Genomic DNA, 14,187 nt, shown 5'->3' with positions numbered 1-14,187 from the left:
ACCATTTTGAAGGGAGAGGCTGTACAGATAGGAAGGGGTGCCCAGAACAGAGCAAGTATTAATGTTCTTGTAGGGCAGCTTACTTGTGCTATTGGAGAGGGTTTAGATTCACCTGGTTGGGGGGGGGGGGGGGGGGGCTGGTGATAGACACCCAGTCATAACATTAGAGAGGAAAAACAAGGTATACAAGTAATTGGGAAAACAGACAAGACTAGGGTGAGGAAGAAGGGTTTTAAGTGGAATTGAGTAAGAATGGATTGAAACTGGGTCTACAGTAGACTTTAGTGCCCGGCTAAACTGGAACTTAGTGCAGAACACAGGTTGGTGAGCTGCAGTTTCAGGTAACAATCTAGAAGTATGATGTAATGACAAAGATAGAGATTTGGCTCAAAAAGGAGCTGAATAGTCTGCATCAAGATTTGATAAATATGAGAGTTTTGTGGGTTAATTTCTAACTAAAGTCCAGTTTTGTTTTTCTTTAATTTAACAGCTAAAAATTACACTTGAAGTTAAAAAAAGTTAAGTTTTATTCTAGCTTTAAAACAAACTCTGAAAGCAGCTGCAGGGAATTAATGAAGTGACTGGCTTAAAATGGTTTTCAGAAGAATGAATCAGTTGTTTTCCAGCAAAATAAGTTTTCCTCAGTGCTATCCCATCTACACAGAGTGCTCAGACATAAAGTGGGAATTTTGTTAGTCAGCAAGTTCAGTAAAGAAAAAAACAAGAATTTCCATCTTTTTTCAGTCTCCAGTATTTGACTGTTATTTTGATACAAAGACAAAGCTGTAGGAAGTCATGAACACATCATGAGTCTGAGTTGAAAATGTCTGTAGGAAGTGAGTTATTGGCTACAGAGGTCTGAGTTCTGGTTCTTGGAACTAGACAATATCTGAAGTCATATTTGTACATTTGTGTGGCAGAGAACTATGCAGATAATATGTTCAGCGAGGTGGTCACACTGTAGACTAGAGTATACAGGCAGAGTGGGAAAGGGTGACTGACTGTCTAAGAGAACCAGACAAGCAGAGCAGGAGTTCCTGGAGTCTGTCTTGCTTACCTATCACTTGTCCAGTTTGACACTGGTGAGGGTGATGGCACCTTCAGCAAGTGATGCCTGAGTCATGTTTATGGCACCATGGACAGCTCAGCTGAATAGGAGAGGTGGAGGAAGAGTGAAAGAGCAGTAATGATAGGGGATTTCATAGTCAAGAGATCAAACAAGTGTTTCTGCAGCAGTGTATGTAACTTTAGGATGGTATTGCCTCCTTTGTGCCAGGGTCAAAGATGTCAAACATTCCTTAAAGGCATAAAATCCCAAAAAAACAGAAAAGGCATAAAATGGACTGTCAAAGCATCCACAGTCATGCTACAAGTAAAGCATTTATCTAAGACAAATGTGGGTCCAGAGACAGGAAAATGTATACTGGGAATACAGTAATGATAGAAAAGCTCAATGATTAATTTGTACCTATCTTCACTGAGGAGGGTACAAGAAATCTCCCAGAATTAGAGATCAAGGGGAATAGGATAAAACAGGAATTAAGTGAAAATAATATTAGGAGGAAGGTTGTGTTGGAGAACTTAATGGGACTTAAAGCTAATAAGTTCCACATCCCAGGGAGTTGAAATAGATGAATATGATGATTCCAAGATTTGGTTCAGAGAAGGGTAGTAACCAGAGGAAAAGAAGTGGTGAGTAGTGATGGGGATGGTTGATGGGAGAATAGTCAAGGAGCCACAGCAAATCAGACAAGAGGTTGGTGTTAATCAGGGAGATCACAATTACTGCTTGATGAATGGAATATGGAAATGGGCATTGGAGTCCAACAGGATCCATGATTTACAGGAGGATTAATTCACACATGAAAGCTCCCAAAACACCCAGGAAAATTCCATCACAACGTGACCAATGCTATAAAATCACCCATTTAGGTGAATTTGGCATAATCCCCTAAGGAACAACTCCTCCAATCACAAACTAGTTCTGTCTCACATTTGCTGCCAGTAGATTTTTTCCAGATGGAGTATCCTACTGTGCACTCAGATCCTGTGTGGACCAGCTGGTGGGAGTATTCACAGACATGTTTAAAATCTTCTTACCATGATATCAAGTACCCACCTACTTCAACCGGTTAAATAATACGGAAATATTATTTCTTAGCAATTTGCAATTTTGCATTATTACATCTCAAAACATCCTTCAGACAATGAAACAATGGAGGTGCAGTGACAAACATGATGTCACAAGCCCACTGAAAGTGTGTTTTAGTATAGTTTAATGATCTCTTCTGCATAAAAGTATTTTGAAAAAACTTTAATGCTAACTTATGCCTGTTAGCTTGTGCCAATTTAACTACTGTAGTGTCTTGGAAATTAAGCTTTCCTTGTGTGTTACGGCTAAAGGAAGAAGTGAAGACTGCTGATGCTGGAGAGTCAGAGTCGAAAGGTGTGGTGCTGGATAAGCACAGCCAGTCAGGCAGCATCCAATGAGCAGATGAGTTGATATTTTGAGCATTACCCCTTCATCAGGATTGTGAGAGAGGGGTTTGGGGAAGGGGGCTGAGAGATAACTGGGAGGGTGAGGGTGGTGGTAGGAAGGTAGCTGGGAAGGCGATAGGTAGATGCAGGTGGGGAATGGTGGTGATAAGTTGGTGGGGATGGTGGAGCAGATAGGTTGGAAGGAAAATGGACAGGTAGGACAGTTCAAGAGGGCTGTGTCAGTGGGAGGGTTGGATCTTGGTGGAGGGATGGGAGATTTGCCGATGTTGATGCCATGTGGTTGAAGAGTCCCAAGATGGAAGATGGGCTGTTCTTCCTCCAGGCATCGGGTGGCTTGGATTTGGCAGTGCAGGAGGCCCAGGACTTGCATGCCCTTGGCGGAGTGGGAGGGGGAGTTGAAGTGGTTGGCCATAGGGCAGTGCGGTTATTTGGTGCGTGTGTCACAGAGATTTCCCCTGAAATGTTCCATGAGTTGATGTCCTGTCTCCTCGATGTAGAGGAGACCACATCAAGAGCAACAGATACAGTAGGTGAGGTGTCTGGATGTGCAGGAAAATCTCTGCTGTTTGTGGAAGGATCTTTTGGGGCCTTGGATGAGGGGGGAGGTCTGCGCGCAGGTTTTACACCTCTTGTGGCTGCAAGGGAAGGTGCCAGGAGTAAAGGGTGGTTTGGTGGGAGGCATGGACCTAATGAGGAAGTCACGGAGGGAATGGTCTCTGCAGAACGTAGATAGAGGTGGGGAGGGAAATATATCTCTGGTGTGGGGTCTAATTGTAGGTGGCAGAAATGGTGGAGGGGAATGCTAACCCTCCAACTCGGCACTGCCCTCTTGACCTGCCTACCTATCCATCTTCCTTCCCATCTATCTGCTCCCCCTCCCCACCGACCTATCACAACCACCCCCAACCTGCATCTACCTATTGCCTTCCCAGCTATCTTCCGCTCACCTCCATGCTGTCCTTCCTATTTATCTCACCCCAGCCACCCCAACATTTTTTATGAAGTGCTTATGCCTGAAACATCGATTCTCCTACTCCTCAAATGTAACCTGACCTACTGTGATTTTCCAGCGCAACGTTATTCAACTCTGTTATGGCTATAGGTTTAATGTAGCAGAAATGATAACGAAAGATACTGATAAATTCTTCAAGCTCTGTTTTTGTTGGACTCCAAATATACAATATATCAATGCAAATACTAAAGGCACTAATACTATGTGGTTGTATCACCTAATTAAAGAGGTAGTGAGAATATCAAAAAGAACATCTTGAGTAATCCCAAGAGAACCCTCAAGGAGAAAAATATACTTTGTGTGCCAACCTTGTTGTGGGAGTGGCTATTGGACATTCGGTTCTTTATTTTAAAAGTACCCATTTTGAGTGTGGACACTGTACTCTGATCTTTTAGCTTGTATCAACATGGTGAGCATTCCTGTTCATAGTAACAATTACATCTGCCTGTCACATTGGAGGTTTAGAAGGGCAAATTCTGGGAAAATGATGCACACACATTACACAGTTACTAAATAGGACAGGCTAACTTCTGAACTTCAGAAGAAAAGCTGTTTGATTGCCAACTGAATTGGAAACATTAAACCACTTTTACAGATGTGTAACATGTTAAAGTACTTCTGAGAATCTTACAATAGGAAACATAAGTGTTCCTAAACATTGCAAGCGAAAACAGGAAAGTGTGGGAGGTATTACATTTTTGAACACGTTTGTGAGTCAATGCAGCCCAACAGAGAAAAGTACATTTTGGAAATGTAGGTATCCTTTTCCATAGTTACTCATCTTCTTGCTCTAGAAAACATGAGCAAGAGGTTTCCATCTCATTTTTGTTAAAATGGAAAACGTCTTATAAGTGCTAATATAGTTTCAGAGATCTGGATGTCCCAGCTGTTTCATTTGCTCTTTACTTGTAGAAATAGGAGGGAGCAATTCTCTGTCACCCAATTTCAACTGGTAATGCATACAGAAAGTGTCCTTGAAGTAGAAAACCCCAGACCAGCCCAAATCTTGATTTTGTTTCTTGTGTCTTGACAAATTAAATTAATGTAAAGGCTACTGTTTCTGGCAGGCATGAGTAAAGTTTTAAAATGATCGTATGCAAAGATGCTCAGATAAAAAGTATTTGCTAATGCTGTACAAAACATAATAATCTGCCTCTCCTTTAATCATACAGGTTGATGTCAACCAACATGAAATTTCAATTTTACAGTGTGGTCACTGAACCCACATTGCAGTTACATTGTGTTCTCACTGATGCTTTCTTCAAATCTGCCATCGTGACACATCTATTTAAACCAACCTTTGATCTCTCCCTCCTTACAACCTCATGCCCTATTTTCAACCTTTCTTTCCTTTCCAAAGTCTTTGAACATGGTGAACTCCTAATCTGTGCCCATCTTGCCCAGAACTTCATGATTAAATCCCTCCAAATACATCCATGCCACATTGCCCCTTGTCAAAGTTACAAATGATATCCAATGTGATTGTGATGTTGAATATTGGCATCCCTTCATAACTGAATTCTCATAGCATTTACTAGTGTAGCATGAGATTTCATTTAACCACTTTTACACCAGTATTCAACTTACCGAAACAGTAGCATATGAAAACATGGGGAAGAATTATGAAAAACACAGGGGCCATGAAGCTTAAGATTACTATCAACAAATCATCTCATACCAAATGCAGCCTATTATCAATGTGTGTTAGAAAGAACTGTAAGCTAAACTGTAGTCGAAGTGAAGCAAAGGGACAATGATCATCTGATGTCATGGCTGGCTGTCTCATGGCCACTGGCCAGACGGGGTCAGACAATTAATTGACACAGAAAAAATATCCTGCCCCTAGAAATACGATATAACAACCAATGCCAGGCCCAGAAAAGGGCACCCAGGTTGGGGTAAGCCTAAAGAGACTAGTCTAAATCCATACTGGAGTAACCATGCTGGGGCTAAATCAAAACAAGGATCCACATAGGGACCAAGAATAGAATAGACTAGGAGCAGAGGGGAGTTTTCCCAGAAAGCAGTCTTTATCGAGCGGTCCTCATGAGGCAGATGGAAGACAGTCCTGAAGAAGAGAAGGAAGACTGAGGGAAGAGTTCCTAACAGTTTGGCCAGAAAGCAGGATGCTGCCAGCACCACTTTAACGTGACCGACAGATTCATTGACGACAGCTTGTGTCCCCTCTGGTATCAGTGAACCATCCCTAACTGTCACAGTTGTATACTTTCTTTAGCTAATTAACTGTATAATATTTAAACTACTGCTTCTGAACAAACTCAATAAACTATTAGAAAAATGCTTTCAAATCTTCATGCGACTCAGTCAACATTGTCTATCTCACACGTTGCAGTCAAGGATGCCCTGAGGCGTGAAACATTGGCGAGACCAAGCAGAGGCTACGGCAATGGATGAATGGATACCGCACAACAATCAACAGATAGGAGTGTTCCCTCCCAGTTGGAAAACACTTCAGCAGTCCAGGACATTTGACCTTGCACCTTCAGGTGACTGTCCTCCAAGGTGGACTTTGGGACAGGCAATAATGCAAAGTGGCCGAGCAGAGGCTGATAGCCAAGTTCGGTACCCATGAAGGGATGGCCTCAACTATGACCTTGGGTTCATGTCACATGACAGGTGACTCCACTGCACTACACATACACAGACACACGCACACACACACAAAAACACACAGACACAGACAGATGCACACTCACAGACACACATACACACCCACTCAGACAGAGACACACAGACTGATGAGCACACACACACTCCTACAGACACACACATACTCCTACACTCATGCAGACCCTCTCTCATTCATAAGCCCTCTCTTCAACACTCACACATACACTCCCACGCACACATGCACCCTCTCACAGACTTATACCCCTTTGCACTCACACTAACACACACTCTCACAGACACTCATAACCACCACGCCCACACCCCCCGTCACATAACCACATGCACACACACACACACACATATAAGTTTGTGGGGTGAATCTGTACTTGGAGAATTACATTTTATTTTGCTCAAAAACTGCAGGAATCCATGTAAGATTCTGTAAATCTGTTTTTTAGATTAGGATCAGTCTGAACATTGGGGCATAGACAGTCTCACTCAGGACACCTCACACCTTAAATGCATGATCTGACCGACATGACACCAATTGTTAATGTTCACTTGAGAATGTAACTTATAAAAAAGTTCTGCGATTTACATATAAAAGGACTGAAACCAACATGTTCATTGTAAAAGATGAGAGACTTAACAAACAATCAAGGTCTTTTTCAGTATATAATTTCAGTTACAACACACTATAAACTTTTGCTATAAATTCTGTGTCATATGATCTTATACTCCACAACCACCTGATGAAGGAGCAGCGCTCTGAAAGCTAGTGCTTCCAATTAAACCTGTTGGACTATAACCTGGTGTTGTGTGATTTTCAACTTTGTACACCCCAGTCCAACACTGGCACCTCCAAGTCATTACAAATCATCAACTGTTTAATCACAAACATCTAAAAACAAAGACAAACATAAAATCTCCCTCCTTGTCCTCCTTGAATGCAGAATTTGGTACAACTAACCTCATTATCTTTTTTTTTGTCTCCAAGATGGTGGCGGAGTAGAACTCCTGTGACCTAGCTTGGCCGCTTCCTCCATTTCTTTTCTTCTTTCTCTATCTCTTTTCACGTTTCTTTTTACTTTATAATTTTACCTCCCATTCTCAGACAACATTAGTGATGGCTGGGTGAAAGCCAACGTGGGCGGACTCCAGGCTTCAGTGCAGACTCAGACTCCTGTCCTCAAGATGCAGCCTGGAAGGACAGTTATTCTCAACTCTTAGGCCCTCGATGTTGTGCCGACCTTCTATCCTACTCTAAGGTCAAACTTGTATGTCCTTCATTTTACTATAATCCATGTGCCTATCCAAGAATCGCTTAAATGTCCCTAATGTATCTGACTCTACTACCATCGCTGGCAGTCCATTTCACACTCCGACCAGTGTCTGTGTAAAGAACCAACCTCTGACATCTCCCCTAAATCCTCCTCCAATCACCTTCAAATTATGCCCCCTCGTGATAGCCATTTCCGTCCTGGGAAAAAGTCTCTGGCTATCCACTGTATCTATGCCTCTCATTATCTTGTACTCTTCGATTAAGTTACCACTCACCCTTCTTAGCTCCAGTGAGGAAAGCCCTAGCTCCCTCAACCTCTCTTTATAAGACATGCCCTCCAGTCCAGGCAGCATCCTCGTAAATCTCCTCTGCACCCTTTCTAAAGCTTCCACATCCTTCCTGTAATGAGGTGACCAGAACTGAACACAATAATCCAAGTGTGGTCTAATCAGGGCTCTATGGAGCTGCAGCATAACTTCGTGGCTATTAAACTCAATCCCCCTGCTAACAAAAGCCAACACACCATACGCCTTCTTAACAACCATATCAACTTCGGTAAAAATTTGAGGGATCTATGGACATGGACCCCAAGATCCCTCTGTACCTCCACACTGCCAAGAATCCTGCCTTTAAGCCTGTAATAGGTATTCAAATTCAACCTTCCAAAATGAATTACTTCACACTTTTCCAGGTTGAAATCCAACTGCCACTTACCAGCCCAGTTCTGCATCCTGTCAATGTCCTGCTGCAACCTACAACAGCCCTCCACACTATCCACAACTTCACCAAACTTCCTGTCATCAGCAAACTTACTAACCCACCCTTCCACTTCCTCATCCGTCATTTGTAAAAATCACAAAGAGCAGAGGTCCTCTGTGAAACGCCACTGGTCACCAAGCTCCAGACTGAATATTTTACATCTACCACCACCCTCTGTCTTCTGTGGGCAGCCAGTTTTGTATCCAGACAGTCAGATTTCCTTGTATCCCATACCTGCTTACTTTCTAAATGAATCTACCATGGGGAACCTTATCAGACGCTTTGCTAAAATCCATGTACACCATATCGACTGCTCTACTTCATCAATGTATTTTGTCACATCCTCAAAGAATTCACACTGTCATCATAAATGACAAGGTCCCTCTTACTAGTGAATACTGAAGCAAAGTATTCATTAAGGACCTCCCCTACCTCCTCCAACTTCAGGCACAAGTTCCCTCCACTATCCCTGATCGGCTCTACCCTCACTCTGGCCATCGTTTTGTTCCTCACATAAGTGTAGAATGCCTTGGGGTTTTCCTTAATCCTACCCGCCAAGGCTTTTTTTGTATGCCCTATTCTAGCTCTCCAAAATCCATCTTCAGTTACTTCCTGGCTTCCTTGTAACCCTTTAGAGCCCTTGCCTCCTCATGTTTAAGTAAGCTTCCTTCTTCTTCTTGACTGGATGTTCCACATCCCTTGTCACCCAAAGCTCCTTCACCCTACCATCCCTTCTTTGTCTCAGTGGGACAAACCTATCCAGAACTTGCAGTAAGTGCTCCCTAAACAACCTCCACATTTCAGTCCTGCATTTCCCTGAGAACATCTGTTCCCAATTTATGCCCCAAAGTTCCTGCCTAAGAGCATTGTAATTCCCCCTCCCCCAATTAAATACTTTCCCATACCACCTGTTCCTATCTCTTTCCATGACTATAGTAAAGGTCAGGGAGTTATGATCTATGTCACCAAAATGCTCTCCCACCAACAGATTTGACGCCTGGCCTGGTTCGTTGCCAAGCACCATTTCCAATATAGTCTTCCCTCTTGTCAGCCTATCTACATATTCGACATTGTACTTCCTGGACACACCTGACAAAGTCTGCTCTATCCAACCTATTTGCACTAAGGAGATTCCAATCAATTTTAGGAAAGTTGAAGTCATCCGTGACAACAACCCTGTTACTTCTGCACCTTTCCACAATCTGTCTTCCAATTTGCTCCTCCGTACCTCTGTTGTTATTGGGGAGTGTGTAGAAAACTCCCAATAAAGTGACTGCTCCTTTCCTGTTTCTGACTTCTCACCCATACTGACTCTGCAGACAAACCCTCCTCAATGATCTCCCTTTCTTCAGGTGTGATACTATCCCTGATTTGCAATGCCACTCATCTACTCTTTTAACTCCTCCTCATTCCTCTTGAAACTACTAAACCCTGGAACGTCCAACAACCATTCTTGCTCCTGTGATATCCTCGTCTCCGTAAAGGCCACAACATTGTAGCTCCGAGTACTGATCCTTGCTCTAAGTTCATCACCCTTATTCCTGAAACCTCTTATATTAAAATAGACACACTTCAGCCAATCACACTGACTGCAACTTTACCCTATTAACAGACTGTCTGTATGCTGTATCTGTCTGTTTACCAGATCCCCCATCCTCTGATCCATAGCTCCAGTTCCCACCCCCCCCCCCCGCTAATCTAGTTTAAACCATCCCGAATAGCTAAAGCAAACCTCCTGCCCAGGATACAGGTGCCCCTCCAGTTCAGGTGCAACTTGCCTTTTTTGTACAGGTTCCACCTTCCCCAGAGGGTATCCCAATGATCCACATATCTGAAGCCCTCCCTCCTACTCCAGCCCTGCAGCCACGTGTTCAGCTGCACTGGTTCTCTACTCCTCGCCTCACTAGCCCATGAACCGGTAGCAATCCTGAGATTACTACTCTACTCGTACTGCCTTCTAGCTTCCAACCTAACTCCCGATATTCACTTTTCAGATCCTCATCCCTTTCCCTACCTATGTCATCGATACCGATGTGTATCACAACTTCTGGCTGCTCTCACCCTTCCCCTTAAGAATCCTGTAGACTCAATCTGAGACATCCCTGACCCTGACACCCGGGAGGCAACACACCATCCGGGCGTATTGCTCACGACCACAGAACCTCTTGTCTGTTCCTCTCCTATCACTATCGCTCTCCTATTCTCCCCCCAATCCCTTCTAAGCCACCAAGCCAGGCTGAGTGCCAGAGACCAGGCCGTTGTGGCTTTCTCCTCCAACAGAATCCAAAACAGTATACGTATTATTGAGGGGAATGGTCACAGAGGATCCTTGCACTATCTGCCTATTCCCTTTCCCTCTCCTGACGGTCACCCAGCTACATTTATCCTCTAACTTAGGTGTGACTACCTCCCTATAACTCCTCCCTATCTCCACCTCAGCCTCCCGAATGATCCAAAGTTCATCCAGCTCCAGCTCCCTAACGCTGTCTGTGAGCGTGTTTGATTTAGTGATAGATGAGCATTTTGGAGACAGTGACCAGAATTCAGTTACATTTAGTTTAGCGATGAAAGGGATAGTACATGCCACAGGACAAGAGTTATAGATGGGGGAAGGGCAATTAAGCTAGACTTTAGAAGGCATAGAATGAGGCAGCAAAATGCAGGGGACGGGAACAATTGAAATGTGGAACTGGTTTAAGGAACAGATATTGCATATCTTTGATAGGTATGTTCTGTCAGGCAGGGAGGAAGTGATAAGGTAAAGGAATCGTGGTTTACTAAAGAAATTGTATCTCTTGTTAAGTGGAAGAGGGAGGCTTATGTGACGTTGAGGCGAGATGGTTCAGATGAGGTGATGGAGAGTTACAGAGTAGCTAGGAAGGATTTAAAGAGAGTTAAGAAGAACAAGGAGGAGACATGAACAGTCTTTAGCAGGTAGAATAAAGGAGAACCCTAAAGCTTTCTATAGGTATGTGAGAAATAAAAGGATGCCTAAGGTAGGAATAGGACCTGTCAAAGACAGAAGTAGGAAGTTATGTGTGGACCCTGTGAAAATCAGAGAGATGCGAAATGGATATTTCTCATTTGTTTTCATTCAGGAAAAGGAGAATATTGTAGAGGAGAAGACTAAGATATGGGCCATTAGACTTGAAAGGATTGAGGTTAGTAAGTAGGAGGTGTTATCAATTCTAGAAGGTGTGAAAGTAGATAAGTCCCCTTGGCCAGATGGGGTTTTTCCAAGAATTCTCTGGGAAGCTAGGGAGGAGATGGCGGAGCCTTTGAGTCGTCATTGTCTACAGGTTTAGTACCGGAGGACTGGAGGATTTCAAATGTGCCCTTGTTCAAGAAGGGCATAGAGATGACCCAGGTAATTATAGACCAGTGAGCCTTACTTCTGTTGTAGGAAAGGTTTTGGAAAGGAATATAAGATATAGGATTTATAATAATCTACAAGCAACAATTTGATTGAAAATAGTCAATATGGATTTGTCAAGGGCAGGTTATGTCTTACAAAACTCATTGAGTTTTTGAGAAGGTGACCAAGCATGTGGGTGAAGATAGGGCAATTGACGTTGTATACATGGACTTTAGTAAAGCCATGTATACAACGCCATAAGGTTCCACATGATAGGCTATTTGAGAAAATGCGGAGGCATGGGATTGAAGGTGATTTAGCATTTAGATTAGAAATTGGCTTTCTGTGAGAAGGCAGCGAGTGGTGGTTAATGGAAAATATTCAGTCTGAAGTCTGACTACTAGTGGTGTGCCACAAGGATCTGATTTGGGACCACTGCTGTTTGTCACTTTTATAAATGACTTGGTCACAGGGATAGGTGCATGGATTAGTAAGTTTGAAGATGATACTAAAGTCAGTGGAGTGTGGAAGAATGTTGCAGGTTGCAGGGAGACTTGGATAAACTGGAGATTTGGGCTGAAAGGTGGCAAATGGAATTCAATACAATAAATGTTAGGTGATTCATTTAGGGAAGAATAACAAGAAGGCAGAATACTGGGTCAGTGGAAAGATTCTTGGTAGTGTGGATGTGCAGAGGGATCTTAGTGTCCACGTGCATAGATCGGAAAGTTGCCACCCAAGTTGGTAGTGCTGTTAAGAAGGGATACAGTCTGTTAGGTTTTATTGATAGAGGGAATGAATTCCAGAGCCATGATGTCATGCTAGTGCGGCCACACTTGGAGTATTGTGTGCAGTTCTGGTCATCCCATTACAGGAAGGATGTGGAAGCATTGGAAAAAGTGCAGAGGAGATTTACCAGGATGTTGCCTGGTCTGGTGGGAAGGTCTTATGAGGAAAGGCTGAAGGACTTGTGTCTGTTCTCATTGGAGAGAAGGCAGCTAAGAGGGAATTTGATAGAGACATACAAGATGATCAGAGGATTAGATAGGGTGGACAGTGAGAATCTTTTTCCTCCGATGATGATGTCTGCTTGTATGAAGGAGCATAGCTGCAAATTGAAGGTTGCTAGATGTCAGAGGCAGATTCTTTACTCAGAGAGTGGTAAGGGCATGGAATGCCCTGCCTGCCAGTGTAGTTAACTCAGCCACATTAGGGGCATTTAAACAGTCCTTGTATAAGCATATGCATGATGATGGGATAGTGTAGGGTGATGGGCTTAAATTAGTTCACATGTCGGCGCAACATCAAGGGCCAAAGGGCCTGTTCTGTTCTGTATTGTTCTATCCAGTCAGAGTTAAAGCTTCTCTTCCCTGTCCCACATGAATACGTCTGGTGTACACCAAAAATCTATTCTTGGCATCTCCTATTTCCTATCTCAGCTATCTCAAAAATGTCCTACCTACCTACAGTTTCCATGTGCATACTGAAAACACCCAGACTTCTATCATCACCACCTCTCTCAACTCCTCCACTTCGCTAAATTGTGGGAATAATTGCCTGAAATCCAATACCAGATAACAAAAAATTTCCTCCAACGAAACATACAGAAAATGTAAGCCATTGAATATTTCCCTCATCACAAACCAAGATTTACACCCACCAACTCCATGTCTCTGCCCAATCAATTATCAGAGGTTGAACTCAGCTGTTGGTATTTGGTATTTCAACCATGTGTTCATGTTCACACTCAGACTGCCTTTTTGATTTCAGTAACATTGCTTAATTTCACTTCTGCCTCAGCTCATCTGCTACTGCAACCCTTACTCATGCCTTCCTTATCTGTAGACTTGACTATTCCAGTAAACTCCTGGCTGTGTTCCATCCTCTCTCCTCTCTAAATGTGGCTTCATCTAAAACTCTGTGGACCATGGGCTTTTCTGGACTTCAACTCTACTTGAGAAAAGGGAACTTAGAAAACACAATCCTATGGATGACTCCACTAGCAAGTGAGATAAATATGTATCATTGTTTCCAGTATTTTGTTTTTATTGTGTATTAAATAAATCAGTGTACTGTCTGTGGGCAACATACTAGTACTGAGAATATCTTTCTCCATGGGACTGCAAACTGGTAACAAACAGAACTCAATGATCTCACCAGGTTAGATAAACAAGGCAACAAGCTAAACAATCTTCACTTTCTTCCTTGCCCACTTTATATAATATCACACTTCATCTTCTTAATGCAACAATTGGGCCGTTAGAGTGCATTCTTGAAACAAGGGCTTTAACTTGGAATCATGAACTTGCTTCCAATCATATCCAGAAAATTGGATGGTCAGAGTGTCATTGAGAATCTGGTACTGGGTTATGAGAGTACAAGTTAGCACGAGAAACTAATAACATGTTGAGAATGTGCCATATTCCCAGTGGTGTTTGACGCAAAGGCTAAATACTGTGGGTTTGCAAAACTCATGGATATTAACTTAAAAGAAAGGATATCCCAGGAGCAACATAACTAAACATAGGTTCTAAATGTAATGTCCTATGTGTATGTGTGTGTGGCAACTAACAAGTGTAACTCTCAAATCTGCACAGTTCTCCCTTCAAGTGACCACTGCGAAGCTTTGTCTTCATTGCAGGAACCGAC

At 42.9% G+C, this 14,187-nt stretch overlaps 1 protein-coding gene across 1 annotated transcript in view; it reads right to left on the bottom strand.

Moving 5' to 3' along the window:
* The window catches only part of LOC122550244 (uncharacterized), a 265,713-nt gene that overhangs the window by 161,235 nt on the left and 90,291 nt on the right, over positions 1-14,187 (bottom strand). The window lies entirely within an intron of this gene.

Source organism: Chiloscyllium plagiosum, unplaced genomic scaffold (assembly GCF_037043375.1).
Source record: "Chiloscyllium plagiosum isolate Xiang-an unplaced genomic scaffold, Cpla_swu_hap1 HiC_scaffold_5, whole genome shotgun sequence".
Lineage (NCBI taxonomy): Eukaryota > Metazoa > Chordata > Chondrichthyes > Orectolobiformes > Hemiscylliidae > Chiloscyllium > Chiloscyllium plagiosum.
This window is presented reverse-complemented; position numbering and strand designations above follow the sequence as displayed.